General features: G+C 36.6%; 1 long non-coding RNA gene across 1 annotated transcript; it reads left to right on the forward strand.

The window, feature by feature from the left end:
- Positions 1-1,075: 1,075 nt before the first annotated feature.
- On the forward strand, positions 1,076-2,409 carry LOC311077096. The gene is made up of 3 exons (XR_014604755.1): positions 1,076-1,279; positions 1,702-1,750; positions 1,848-2,409. It is a non-coding gene; the product is annotated as an uncharacterized lncRNA (long non-coding RNA).
- Positions 2,410-13,269: the final 10,860 nt, after the last annotated feature.

Below are 13,269 nucleotides of genomic sequence, written 5' to 3' on the forward strand. Positions count from 1 at the left end.
GAAGAGTCTCGGCTAGTAGACTATGAGTGTGAGGATGTTCGAGGTGGAGATTTATAGCCTTTTCTCACAGCACTTGAAATAATTAAACTAGCGGATCCAGAATGTTTCAAACGACAATCACCACTGACAACTGGAGATTCACCCGTTGTAAAACCCAAAAGACTTCGGAGTGGCTAGAGAAAAAAGAGACTGCAAGCGGCCCATGCAGACACAAGGATAAACATCGGCAGGGCTTCTGGAAGATGATCCACCAGTGTCACTGAACTCCGTGTTTTAAAGGGGTTCAAAACGGACGCAGATACGGCTTATTTTTGCTAGACAGGTAAGACATTTCAATAGTTTAATTACGTAATAGTAGCGCACTTGTTAGCTTAATTTACACAGTTACGGAGTTTCCTTTGTTGGGCCTTTCTCGTTTTGCTATTATGGTAAATATGAATTATTTTGTGCTAGCTATGAGAGAGAGCAATGCACCTTTATTCCAAGAAAATCAAACTCGCCTCCTCTGTTGTAAAGTACTGGATCTGAATCAGATCGGTAAAGTGAAAATGTTCCTGTCGTAAGATGTTTATATTTTGTTATATTATAAAACATTTATGCATAACAGGGATTCCGTTCATACACTGTTTATTTCATAGCACTATGATTGCACAAAATAACTGCTTATGATTTGCACGGTTTGACATGATATAAGCGATCGTTAGATTTAATCAGCGCGATTTACTGCAATGCTTTTTTCCCTTAGTTGGTCAGAACAAAAGTGGATGTTACTTACTCGTTCAGAACATTTTCCGATTCTAATATTGATCATACTTCCAAAAAGTATATTCTGTGATTCTGAAAGCCTGTATCCACACCGGTGCGGTGATTGACAGCTGCACATTCACCTCAAAACATTGGATTCATCCGCGCTGTTTCATGCCGATGTACAACCCACGTAAAGTTGATAATACCACAAATAACTTCAATTGCAGATTTCGAACAGAAATGGCTACAAAGAGAAAAAGCTATGGACTGCAGCTTTAACTAATTTCAAACTTCACTCTGAACTGAACTACTGTATTCTTTTGAACAGATAATAATATTCTCAAAATATATGAGAAATTACAGCATGGGAGGACATATATTGAGCTTCACAAACTACAGAATAATTACACACAACAGAGAAAGAGAAGAATGGGGAACCAAAAGGACAAAATGTTACAATCTAATGAGCCAAAACAGAAAAAGACGCCGAGTCTAGTCAGACGAAGCAGCATGAATAGCGGAAAACCAAACTGTGAGTATTTATGATGTTTAATATAAAACTGTCATATTTCATCATCAACAGTTTTAATTTTCTCTGGGTGTCTAAAATGTGTAAAATCAATTCTAAACTATGAATTTTCATTCACTCTATATTGGAAAAGCAAGAAGCTAATTACAGTTGTGGTCATGAGTTTATATAGTTATTTTGTTTATTTCACCATATTTATTAAAACATCTTTTAGCAGCACACGTGAAATTAAGTTAAGGTCTCTTATGCTTATTCTTATTAATTTCATTAAAAATACCCATATTTTGTAGTTTCTGAAACTTGTAAGTAAATGTATATCCACAACTGTGAGCTTTTGGCAGATCTCTCCATCAGTGACACTGATTTATTAATTGTTGCTGTTTGAGGAATTGCTATAATCTGATGTTTGTGTTCTTCATTCACAGTTTCTCATGTTTCACCGATTCATTGTGATGTTTTAGAGACACAGAAAAGGTGAGACACACACAAATACAGAGAAATATTGAAAACTGAAGCAGAAATCTGATGTTATATTGATCTTTGTGTTATATTTCTGTATTTCTCCTTTCAGAAAGCATCAGTGTGATTCATCTAGCCTGATAAATATTCTCCAGCATGTTCCTTTTTCAACAAATAATAAGTTCATGGTTCAGACACTGTTACTGTATATAAGATGAATGTGTATGAATGGATTTTATATTTATATAGTACATGTTAGTATTTCATGAATATAGGACATGCTTTCCTGTAGCTCTGACAGTAGAGCGGTACGATGGGTTTCATGGGTTTGATTCTCAGGGAAAGTAAGGACTGATAAGAATGTAAATGTCGCTTTGGATAAAAGTGTCTGCCAAATGCATAAATGTGAATATATTTGATCAAAATCAGCAAGCGAGGTAAATGAGTTTTGACTGAATAATGCAGCAGTTAACAACACTACAGCAATGTTTTGTATAGTACACTTGTATATTCAGAGCTGATGACACTATTGGATGAGACCCGGACTGAGCTGATGATGACATCACTGTTTTCTCCACTGTTTGATTTATTGTGCAATTGAACTCTTTTCGTAATTGATGATTTTACACATTATTAAACCGATCTGAAACAACACTGAACTGAATTCAACTAAAATATTGGGGGAATTGGGGGAATTTGGTGCATTGTGGTTTGCCCAAAAGTTTCCCCTAAACCAGGCTTAATAGCCCAAAACAATCACAGGGAGATTAAGTCCTACTTAAACCCCTATAAATAATTGGTGAGGGCAGCAAATAAGAGATGGATAAGTTTATTTGTAATTGCCAGAAAGAAAGAAAGAAAGAAAGAAAGAAAGAGATGTGGTTAGGAATGTAAAGTCAGTAGGCCTGTGTAGTTTCTTCATTCACTGTGACCTATGCTGCACTGGATGGACAATTTCACATGTATTTTGTGTATTTTCAAAATACTGTATTTGTATTTAAATAATTTTTTTCACACAGTATTTTGTATTTGTATTTTAAATACATTTCCATGTATTTATGCCCATCTCTGCATATAGGGATATAATCATGTAATATCAAGAAAGATCAAGTTCATGGTTAAGGCACTGTTATTATATTATTATATAATACTAAATGATATATATTCACATCTCTCCACATCTAATTCCTAAGAACTAGAAAAGACACATTTTCAAAACACAGTTTAACCAATCCTAATCAAACACACCTAAACCAGCGACTCATCTCTTCATGATGACCAGAAACCCGTGTGTTGAGGTGTGGAGATGAACACTGCGTGACTGATCCTTCATCAGCAGAACTGGACACCGCTGACCGACACACTTCTCATGCCTGTGCAATTTTATGGAAATATGAAAATATGCTGAGATACAGTATTCACCCATTTTTCCACTGACATTGTTGAATTTGTAAGGTTGTAACTCAGTAATGGTTATGAACATCAAAAGCTCATTTGATGAAATCTGTGCGGTCTGAGGATGTGAGCTATATTTAATGAAGACTGACATCAACATGACACTGATGGCACCAGCAGAACATTCACAGCCACAAACACACAGAGCTGTTGAACCTGAGTGTGAAAACTCGTCACTTTAACCCCTTCACACACACAGTCTTTATGGTAAATTACCGCTAGGAGATCATGTGTGTACCAGTAAGGGAAGCTGTAACATTACCGGTTAATTACCAGTGCTCTGTAGATTACCGGTATGATCACGTACGAATCAGATCACGCTGATGTAATCATAAAGCACACTAGGTACCCCTTAAAAAGATTTAGACTCAAGTCCCTTCTGTTGTAAATTGGCCGTAAATGTGGAGCTTTAAGCGATCTTGATCTTGATCATATCATTTACTGAAGTTGTAAGTCGGAAGATGTGCAGAATGTTTCTGTACCTTGAAACTGGAGATCAGCTTTTGGAGCTGAAGCCATCCTGAGCCGAGATATTAATATTGAGGTTTCCATAAACGTGTTGTGCACCAGATGACCCCTGTGGTGAAACCAAGGAGACTTGTTTTATTTAAAGGAGCTGTATGTAAGAAATCTATTTCAATTAATCATAAAATGGCCCTGATGTAAATATAATTTGCTATTTTTCTGGGGTGAATTAAACCTGCCGTGTTTTCCTGAGACTGATCTCTGTGTTTATGAATCCATATCTCACACTATCCTGGTATATACTGTGATGAAGAAGGACTGCAGTGTTTGTCATATCTCAGTGTTTATGATGAGCTGTTCTTCAGTGTTTCTCAGTGGTTTGATGATCATGTGTTACGGTGGATCAGGTTCAGTGTCTCGAGGAGATTCAGTGTTCGTTTCTCCAGCAGAAGTAGAGCAGGATTCATCAGAGCTGAAGAGTGAGAGAAGATTCACACACACACACACACACACACACACACACACACACACACACTCACACTCACACTCACACACACACACCTGCAGGAAACCACAGATGTGCAGGGCTGCAGTCAGATACACAAACCCCGCCCACATGAACAGAGGCTCCGCCCACTCATCATTATTAGTGCATTAAGGCCCGTTCACACCAAGCACGATAACTATAAAGATAACGATAAAGATAACTATATATGTGTCTCCACACGCGCACCCGATAACGGTCTTTTTATTCTAAGCACGCGCACGCCCGGATGATCCAGATCCATTTTAAATGCGCGAGACCTTTAAATTAGAATGGATTCTGATTGGCTGTCAGTGTTTTATCGTTCGACAGCAGGAAAAAAATCGTTCTGAAAGTGATCCCAACGATATCGTTCCTCATATCTTTATCGTTATAGTTGTGGTGTGAACTCTGTTATTCTTTAATATGGAGAACGATTTTTAGAATTATATCTTTATCGTTATCTTTATAGTTATCGTCCTTGGTGTGAACGGGCCTTGAACGCCCCCTACTGCTGAACTCACACACTACACCCATTATTACATTAAATATAACTGTCTTTTTATTGTTATGATTTTTACAGTATTTTATATCCTATTAATTACCTCTCTATTTCTGACTCTGAAACATAAATAAATATATAAAACTGATCTGTGGCTGCTGTAACCCAATGCCTTTTCGACTCACACAAACATATCTATTAAAAAAAAAAAAAAAAGAAACACTATTGGTAGAGTATATGTACATTCACTCTTTCTGTTCAACTGCCAAAACAATGAGGTCAAATTTAACAAGTTAGGATATTATACAGGTGATATCATAAACTCTTCTGTGTAGAAATAGTGTTGTTGTTTTAATTAGGGCTCTAATGAGAGAGAGAGAGAGAGAGAGAGAGAGAGAGAGAGAGAGAGAGTCTAGTCTTCAATATGAAACTTAGTGTTATTTGAAACCTATAGTTATTAAACATTGGTTTCTTCTGAAGACTGGTTTCATTTGAGACTGCAAAATACCAATTGCATTAAACAGAATTAAGGCATTAAAATAGAAAAAAATAAAAAAAGACATTAGGTCTGAGTGTCAGTGAATGTCTGTAAATTGTATCTGTATTGTATCCACAGAAGATTGATGTTTAAACCACATCTGTCCTCTAGATGGTGAAACTAGATTCACAAACTCAAAGGCCTTTAGTTTCAGGATCAGAGACAGTGAAGAGAAATCAGAGAATCTGATCTGAAGCTCAATGAGGATCATCATGTGTCCAGTGCTGGAGAGAGAACTGAGAAATATACTCAAGTAAAAGTACCATTACACTCCAGAAAATGTAGTGTGAGTGAGTAAAAAGTAGCTTATTTTAAAGTACTTATGAATAGTGAGCTGCGGATCCTTATAATAAACACTGTACATTACAAAACAAAAAAAAAAAAAAAATAGAAAACATTGTACACTGTAATTTACATTAGCTTTTGTTGTTTGTCAGAAAGATTGAAGAATACAGTATCTATCATCCATCTTTTTAAAATGCATTAAAACAACACAGAAGGACTAAAGATGGGAAGATGAAAGAGTTATTCTCAGTACAATCATCGCCAATTAAATCTTATTGTTTGAAAAAAAAATATATTTAAATTAGACGTAAGGCCACTGAGCCTAAGCATGCAATCGTTGCACATAAAATATCAATATTCAGAACAGAGCAAAGAATTAAAAAACCTTTATGCAATAGTTCAGCATCACACACACCATGAGATGGAGAGATTAAGAAGTGCCATTTTCTCTCCAAAACGGTCCCAGTTTTAGTGTTTGATAAATAAACGAGAATCACTAATATTATCAGTTTACCTCACCTAATGCACTGGAAAGGTTAAGATAGTGAGCTAACACTAATTACACTGTAATTATATGCCATTAAAGGCAGGGTAGGCTACCTTAAACTGAGAGAATGTCATTTGTTTAAAATAGAAATGAAGAATAAATCTGTATGAGTGTGTGTTTTCTGTTTAGGCTGCCTTCACAACTGTTAAAGGTACGGCCTATACTGAGAATGTGTTGATTGATTTTCATCTTTAGATTTTTCATTGGTCCCGAATGGAAATAAGTATCTGTGTTTATTGCAGTCCTGAGAGGACTAGAGACACTCGATTTATATACTCTCCTTTTCAGAGTACTTACATTTTAATTATGTATTGGTATATAAAGACAGTTTAAACAAATTTGGGGAAAAGTTTTTTAGAAAAAACCCTGCCTTCCCTGCCTTTAAGGGTTAAGCAACATAGCAACATTAATATAGTAAGTAACTTTATTATAGTAAGTGTGATCACAGATGAGGGTTTAACTTCCTCTAAAAGTGATGATACACAGGGCAACTTTTTGAGCAATGTTGCCATCAACGGACAACCAGATGATGAGACACAGGGCCCAGGCATGACTGCAACAAAGCATGGCGACAGCAGAGACAGTACAACACAGATCCCAGCACTGTTATATGATAAAAATGAAGCATTAGCTAATGAAGCCACTAGGCAAATTTAGATTAGATGCTTCGTAAAGAGAACAGCTGATAGAAACTCAATTCAGTGGCATCTTTTTCTGAACTTATGCGTCTACCAGTGAGGAGTCTGTGAAGGTAAAAATGAAACAAACTGCAACTGGGGGCTATTTGCTTTTCACAATGGTCACAGGAGACCCATATGATGCACACTGACAGCAGGTGCTCAGACCACAGACTCTAGGAGTACACACTAGAGCCACTGATTTCTACACGCATACACAATAATCAGCTTAACAGAACACTTAATCTGCTTCAAACTGATTGGGAGTGATTATGTCAGCGGCTGGCACTACTTTATCCCTGTAGATGAACACCAGGTTCTCAGGAACATACTTGAAATAAAACAGGAAGTGATCAGCTATTTAGAATTACAACTTGCTGAATAAGGGGTTCTGTGTTTGACTAGGAAAGTACAATGCAAATATTGTAGGGATTTATATATATATATACACTACCGTTCAAAAGTTTGGAGTAATGTTAATGTTTAATGTTAAGGCTGCATTTATTTGATAAAAAAACAATAAAAAAATCCAGTAATATTGTGAAATATTATGACAATTTAAAATGACTGTTTTCTATGTGAATATATTTTAGTCTGTAATTTATTCCTGTGATCAAAGCTGAATTTTCAGCATCATTACTCCAGTCTTCAGTGTCACATGATCCTTCAGAAATCACTCTAATATGATGATTTGATGCTCAAGAAACATTTATGATTATTATCAATGTTAGATATCAATAGTAGACCATCCGGGGACTTCTGACATACACTTTTTAACATACTATGCTTTGGGACACACTTATTTCAATCTCACACACTGTTTAGGATGGATAGTATGGACATTGAGACGCAGGGTATAAATCATTCATTCAACTGATTCATTCAATATACTGATTCAAGAAAGTTTTTTTAACATTTACAATTTAAAGGGATAGTTCACCCAAAAATGTCATTTATTACTCTCCCTCATGTCGTTCCAAACAAGCAAGACTTTCATTTTATCTTCAGAACACAAATTAAGAACTAACCCTTTAAGGGTTGTGGGGTTGAGTGCTTGCAGAAGAGGTTTCGCTTCAGCTGCTTCTTGAACGATGTGATGATCTCAACAGTTCAGCTGGAGTTGGACTTGGAAAGTGACTTTTTGCCTAATTCTTGTTCAGTAACTTTAGCTGCCACAAGGGGAGCATTATCAAGGCTGAGTGCACAGATGGAGAAAAGAGTGTCCGCTGCTTTAAGAGAAGTGATTAGTCAGAGACGGATCCAGAGACGCAGATGAGAAGTGTGTATGAGAGATAGCAGAGGTGACAGTAAAAGGAGACCGGAGGAGCTTGTGACTGTTTTATAGTGAGATTTTGAATCATTTATTCTGTTGAATTTATTCAAAAGTAACTGATATTTTTTAAAAGTCATTGAATTATTTAATTAAAAGGTTTTTTTCGAAACACTTATTCGGTCAATAACGAGAGTTGATTCATTAATAATAATTCATTCAATCCATTACAGTCTGTGACAGATATGAGGGAGAGGTGTGGAGCTCAATCCCTGCACCACTGAAATCCACTCATTCATTCATTAAACTAGTCATTGAATTGGTCATTTCAGGTTAGGGTAAACAGAAAAGAGGGCATTGAATGGTTTAAAAGAGTTAAAACCGGTCTACAATTCATGTGCACTTTGTTTTTTCTCAGAGTAGTAACTTTTTATTGCTATGGTCCTTTATCATGTTCCTAGATATCCTTGTGACATTTTAACATGTTTGCACTGAATGGGTAAACCGTTGATGTGGTTATGTAGCCGATTCTTTTGAGGGTGTGTTGCTGAGAGCCATGGGTTTATAAGGGCTGTTTTCTCATGCTCTGGTGCTCATGCTGTTCACATTTCTTCCACCCTGTGTCATTCTTGTTTGTGAGCAGGAATCTAAACCAATCCTCCCACAATTCAGGGTTACGGTCACATGACTTTTCATTGCTATTCCCATACTTCTTACAGTTCACACCTAATTTCTCACACAGTGCATTTTGTGTTCTCCTCTTTGAATAAGCCTTCTCTTTAACCCTTGTGCATTGTTTAAATTTACTACCTTTCGTTATGTTAGTGGCTGAAAACAGCCACTACTTTAAACTGCTGTAAAAATGTATCAGATAAATATTTTTTTCAAATTTTTTTGCATAAATCTATTAATCAACCTCAGTCCTGCTCAAAAATACTAAATGTTTAAAAAAAATTCAGGATTTTAACTCTTTAATTGCCAAATTCGTAAATGATGTCACTGATTTGGGGGAAAAAAAACACAAAATGACTAATTTTCAATATAAAATGTGATTGTGGACTGGATTTTTTTTTACCTTTTATCACAGTCTTGGACATGTCAAAGATTAGAAACAACATTGGTTTTGATGCATTGTTATTTTTTTTGCAGCATGAGATTTTAACTTTTTCTCCCTCATTTACTGTTCGTGGCTGTTTTTGCCCCATTGACTTCCATTATAACCACATTTTTTGATTGCAAAGCCATGACACCATATAATCATGCATTTTTGATTGTTGGTGGTTTTCCCTGTTGGGAAGAGGTAAAATTTGTAATTTTTACTGTTGATAACTAGGTGGAACCATTAACCCTTTAGATAGGCCTGTGCAAAAAAAAGCTTAGTTTCTGGCTTTTACATGGAGTATTATGGAGTTTATATGGAGTATAAAAGCATAATAAAGTGTGTGTGTGTGTGTGTGTGTGTGTGAACTCACCTTGATGCATCTGAGAAAATCAAAATATGCACCTCAGCTCTCAGAACTACATGGAGTAAACAAAAACAAAGTAAGTGTATTTATGCATCTGCTGCCTTTTGATGGTGAGAAATGCAGACTAAACAAAAACAAAGCAAGTGGATTTAAACGCGTGCATGCAAGCCTGCTGCTCATTTGATGGTGAGAAGAGCAGCAAGCAACATGAGAAAGGGCTTGACTTGTAGTGAAGTTTTAGAGATGATTATGCAGCCTGACCCCTCCAGCGAGCTGCAGGATGTATCGTCTTCTCCCTCTGACACCACAGACTCAGGAGAGTCAGATCCTGATTTGGATGTGGCACCCTCATCATCCTCTCTAGCTTCCACTGAAGGCAAGGAGGATTCGGAGGATCCTGGATCTGGGTAGATTGGGAGAAACGGCGAAGTGTGGTTTTCCACTAACGCGGAGACAACTCCCTTTCTTCAGCCTGCCAGAGGCGTGACTCCAGGGCCGACGCGCTATGCCATCACAAAGGTCCAGAACATGGATTCCGTGTTCAATCTGTTTTTTATGGAGGAGATGATTGACCTCATTGTCAGCATGACTTGCGTCAACACATACATGTTTGTACAGTCATACAAACATGTATGACTATGCTTTGTGATGGCATAGCGCGTCGGCCCTGGAGTCACGCCTCTGGCAGGCTGAAGAAAGGGAGTTGTCTCCGCGTTAGTGGAAAACCACACTTCGCCGTTTCTCCCAATCTACCCAGATCCAGGATCCTCCGAATCCTCCTCGCCTTCAGTGGAAGCTAGAGAGGATGATGAGGGTGCCACATCCAAATCAGGATCTGACTCTCCTGAGTCTGTGGTGTCAGAGGGAGAAGACGATACATCATGCAGCTCGCTGGAGGGGTCAGGCTGCATAATCATCTCTAAAACTTCACTACAAGTCAAGCCCTTTCTCATGTTGCTTGCTGCTCTTCTCACCATCAAATGAGCAGCAGGCTTGCATGCACGCGTTTAAATCCACTTGCTTTGTTTTTGTTTAGTCTGCATTTCTCACCATCAAAAGGCAGCAGATGCATAAATACACTTACTTTGTTTTTGTTTACTCCATGTAGTTCTGAGAGCTGAGGTGCATATTTTGATTTTCTCAGACGCATCAAGGTGAGTTCACACACACACACACACACACACACACACACACACAAACACACACTTTATTATGCTATTATACTCCATATAAACTCCATATAACTCCATGTAAAAGCCAGAAACTAAGCTTTTTTTTGCACAGGCCTATCTAAAGGGTTAATGGTGCCACCTGGTTATCAACAGTAAAAATTACAAATTTTACCTCTTCCCAACAGGGAAAACCACCAACAATCAAAAATGCATAATTATATGGTGTCATGACTTTGCAATCAAAAAATGTGGTTATAATGGAAGTCAATGGGGCAAAAACAGCCACGAACAGCAAATGAGGGAGAAAAAGTTAAAATCTGATGCTGCACAAAAAATAACAATGCATCAAAACCAATGTTGTTTCTAATCTTTGACATGTCCAAGACTGTGATAAAAGGTAAAAAAAAATCCAGTCCACAATCACATTTTATATTGAAAATGAGTCATTTTGTGTGTGTTTTTTCCCAAATCAGTGACATCATTTACGAATTTGGCAATTAAAGAGTTAAAATCCTGAATTTTTTTTAAACATTTAGTATTTTTGAGCAGGACTGAGGTTGATTAATAGATTTATGCAAAAAAAATTGAAAAAAATATTTATCTGATATATTTTTACAGCAGTTTAAAGTAGTGGCTGTTTTCAGCCACAAACATAACGAAAGGGTAGTGAATTTGCCCACAGTGTACTGTTGAGTTTTTGAAAAATTTCAAAGCATTTTCCCAAAATATGTGTCAAAATAAGATTTGTCACCAAAAATCATTCCATTTGCTGAAACACAGAGAAAGTTATGGCCAAATTTAGACTAAAAAATACCCCATAGTGGATGAAAACATCCCCAACAGCACATAAGGGTTAAGATATCTGGTATCTTGTACATTAATTTGTCTTCAGAATTAAATGTGGCCAATCATGTCTATGTCTCAGCACCTCTAACAGAATCCATGGTTTCAAGAATATCCAAGAAACTTTTTTTGACCCAAAATATCTTATAGATTTTGTGGGTCGAAAAATAAAGTTTCTCTGATATTCTCGCAACCTTGTATTCTGTTAGAGGTGCTGAGACATAGACATGATTGCATGATTGGAGGAATTTAGGGATGAAACTCAGGCGAGCCCTCCATATGCATCCAATGGCAGCTTATTCATATGGTCGTTTGTACATGAACCTCCTATATGTACTTCTTATATTATTCAACAACATTTTATTGAAATCTACTATTTCTTTTAGATTCTTGACACAAGGATTGCACAGCTCTGTAAAGCACATGGTGGAACTGCTGTACAGGAGCACACGTTCATCTCTGGTGGCGATCCTTCAGAAACATGTGGATGACAGTCACAGTTCTTGTCTGAAGGTAAATGAAAATTCTGCGATGGACCTGGCTATACTATGGTATTTTGTGATTTGTAAATGTCAAAATTGTTATCTTTATTTACTAATGTACATTTATTAATTTCTTTTTTCTTTTGAACAAAAGCAATGCCTTCCGAAATACTTGGGACTTGGGAAAATGGACTGAACAGTGGACTGTGGGGTTTTGGTTTGTACAGCAAGTTAAATAAATGCTTTTATTTTTTTATTTATTTATTTAGTGTATTACCTCTACATTACTTTAACAACTGTGTTTATTACATTAGATGGCAGAAATGGAGGTGAGGGACAAATGGACCTCTATGAAAAACGAGGTGATACAGGCAGAAGATCTGTGGCATCTGAGAAGATATCGCGCATCATCAGTGTTCAGCATATGACGAATAAAAGGTATGTGTAAAATGTGTGTCATTTTGCAGAGTTCCCTCAAGCCAGTCCATGACAACAAGGTTCAGTGAGCTAACTACGTCTGCTGTGTTGTGCTTTCTAGATACCCATCACAGTAAAAACAGTGAGTGATGTTCATTAGCACTACAGACTTCACGAGTCAGTTGCATGTGACGTGTTGCAGCATGTGTGTGTGTTTTGCAGAGTTCCTCGACCCCTCCATGCCTCGGCACATCTCAGCTGACTGCATCATCTGGGCCTTAGGATGGATCCACAAAGTATTGACTGCACATATAACATGAATTTACTTCAAACTAAAGATTTGACTTTACATACAGCAAAAGACACTGCATCTGTTTGTGTCTCATTAGCTAATCCAGGATGGACCTAAAAAATACTTTAACCTTACAGCTCATTAAATATTTTAACACAGCTAACTCAACATTAATTGTTTTTTAATCTTCACACTGTATAGCCAGAGGACTATCACAAAAGCATTTACGAAGAAATTAAAGACATACTAGAGTATGTCTGTTTAAAGCTGCTTTGTATTGTTGTGTATTTTAAAAAGCTCTATAAATGTCCTAAAACGATGTGCATTTTGCTTGTAGTTTTGTGTTAATAAAAATTAAATATATTAAATCTCATAATTCAGTTGAATTGATTATGTAATGTATTGTATAATTTAATAAAAAATTTATATAAATTTTGGTTCACTCATTTTATTACATTAAATGCTATTGTATTGTATAATGTTCTGTTTTAAGAATTATGACATAAATAATATGCATTAGTACACAAATGAAATGCTTGTAATAAAGAAAAGTATATTATGCCCTATTGCGTAATAACAAATAACTTCGTCAGACAACAT

Source organism: Abramis brama, assembly GCF_963993115.1.
Source record: "Abramis brama genome assembly, contig: SCAFFOLD_71, whole genome shotgun sequence".
NCBI lineage: Eukaryota > Metazoa > Chordata > Actinopteri > Cypriniformes > Leuciscidae > Abramis > Abramis brama.